The 2,520-nt window shown below is 46.9% G+C and overlaps 1 non-coding gene across 1 annotated transcript; it reads right to left on the bottom strand.

The window, feature by feature from the left end:
- Positions 1 to 1,325: 1,325 nt before the first annotated feature.
- Positions 1,326 to 1,400, bottom strand: TRNAG-CCC (transfer RNA glycine (anticodon CCC)). Its single transcript has one exon. It is a non-coding gene; the product is annotated as a tRNA-Gly (tRNA).
- Between the last annotated feature and the right edge of the window lie 1,120 nt (positions 1,401 to 2,520).

Consider the following 2,520-nt stretch of genomic DNA (forward strand, 5'->3'; position numbering starts at 1 on the left):
GGCACAGAAGAAGACGAGAGATAAGTTATTGCATTATGTTGCTCATGGTGTATCACTAGAAGAAGAGGCCAAGAACCCTTCTAGCATGGATCAGAATGCTGTTCTTACACTGGCCAACCAGAAGACCGTGGGAAACCCACAAGCAGGATTTGAGTACAAGAGCCATCTCCTCTCCTGTGGTTTCCAGCGGCTGGTATTCAAAAGCATTGCTACCTCTGACCATGGAGGCAGAGAAAAGGCAAAGGACCCCTGGACAGTTAAATCCAGTCAAAGGCGACTATGGAGTTGTGGCGCTCATCTTGCTTTCAGGCCGAGGAAGCTGGAGTTTGTCCACAGACAGCTTTCCGTGTCATGTGGCCAGCATGACTAAACCGCTTCTGGTGCAACGGAACACTGTGACAGAAACCAGAGTGCACAGAAATGCCGTTTACCTTCCCGCCACAGCGGTACCTATTTATTTACTTGCACTGGTGTGCTTTCGAACTGCTAGGTTGGCAGGAGCTGGGAGAGAGCAACGGGAGCTCACCCTTTCATGGGGATTCAAACTGCCAACCTTTCAATCGGCAAGCCCAAGAGTCTCAGTGGTTTAGACCAAAGCGCAACCCACGTCCCATTGGAGGCACACTACTGCCATCATGGCTAGTAGCCTCCAATGGCCATGAAATTGTCCAATTCTCTTTTACAGAAGAACACAATAGCATAAGAAGAGCCTGCTGGATCAGGCCAATTGTCTTTGTAATCCACCAGCTGGCCAGATGCCTGTGGGAAACCCTTAAGACAGACAGGAGCAACATAGCACTCTGCTCTCTTAAGGCTTCCAGTAGTGAGTATTTGGAAGCATTTACTGTCTCTGACTCGGGTGGCGCTGTGGGTTAAACCACAGTGCCTAGGACTTGCTGATCAGAAGGTTGGTGGTTCGAATCCCAGCGATGGGGTGAGCTCCCGTGGCTCGGTCCCTGCTCCTGCCAACCTAGCAGTTCAAAAGTACGTCAAAGTGCAAGTAGATAAATAGGTACCACTCCGGCGGGAAAGTAAATGGCATTTCCGTGTGCTGCTCTGGTTAGCCAAAAGCGGCTTAGTCATGCTGGCCACATGACCCAGAAGCTGTACGCCGGCTCCCTCGGCCAGAAAAGAGAGATGAGCGCCACAACCCGAGTCGGTCATGACTGGACCTAATGGTCAGGGGTCCCTTTACCTTTACCTTACTGTCTCTGAGCATGGAGGCACAGCATAGTCATGGTGACCAGTTGCATTCACAACATTGTAGAGTTGGAAGGGACTGGCAGGGACATGCAAACCAACTCCCTGCAATGCAGGAATCTTTATGCCCCATGTAGGACTCGAACCCACAACCTTGAGATCGGGAGCCTCATGCTCTACCGACTGAGCTATCCCAGGACTGGTAGCTGCCTCTTCCATCCTTGACATGGGGAGACCCTGGCTTTTGATGGTGTAGATTGGAGGCACCAGGAACTGTCCCTGGCCCCAATCCATGGCTTAAATCAACCAGTGCTTCCTTGAAACAGAGCCCCTGTGGAGGCACCCGCTTATCTGGAATTCCTAGGGCGCTACTGCCCTTTCCCTCTAATAGCCTCTTTGTATCCACCACTGGCAGAGGCCAATAAAATTTAACTTCCTTTGTGCATCCAATAATTAAACAAGACTTGCAATTGGCAGTCAGGCCGGGGGGGGGGAGTTAGCAGTTTGGGGGATCCTTCTTCCACCTGAGGGCCACAGTGCTTCAAGTCCATTTGCCTCAAGGAGCTGGATGGCTGTCATAATGTACTAGCAGACGCTGTCCATCGAGGGACTTTTACGTGTGTTTCCCTTTTGTGGGATCTGGAACTGCATCAAGCCTAGTAAGGAAATCCGGGGCATGCTAAACTAATTCATTTCCCAAGTCGTTGGTTTAAAGAAATCCACTGTGCATCTCGATTGCACTGGGAAGCTGCCCAGAACATGATTCTTTTAGCATGTATTACTTCTTTCGGAAGAATTCACTCAGATTGGCTCTGCTACTGTTGAAAATGAAAACGAAGTAAAGCACTCTTTATCCGTCTCAGGTTTAGCTCAAAAAAGTGTTGAAGTTGGTCACTGGAAAGGAAGCAATGAAGGATGAAGAGCTAGAGTTCAGGGACAGATCTTCTGCATTCCATGCTAGCAGTCCCAGGTTCTTTTTTTTAAAATAGTTTTTATTAAATTTTACAATTTTATATTCAACACAATCATTATTATGACAAAGAAAATCTATGAATTCCAATCCCCACCCCCATGACTTCCCTCAACTTCCTCTTTTGGTTCTTTAAATATTTGCTTCTCCTGCCCATCTCATTCTACCTTTATTTCATAATCTTTTAATTAAATATTGTTATATTCTTTTTCTTTTTGTACCATTTTTTTTTCCAAATTACCTCTTACCCTTTATCATTTCCCCATTATTGCATCTTAACCTTTATCCTTGTTTTCTTAATTGTAAGTGTTTAATCAAACCCTGCTAGTGAGTCGACTTCTTTGCAATGT

The sequence above is a fragment of the Podarcis raffonei genome, chromosome 16 (assembly GCF_027172205.1).
Source record: "Podarcis raffonei isolate rPodRaf1 chromosome 16, rPodRaf1.pri, whole genome shotgun sequence".
Taxonomy (NCBI): domain Eukaryota; kingdom Metazoa; phylum Chordata; class Lepidosauria; order Squamata; family Lacertidae; genus Podarcis; species Podarcis raffonei.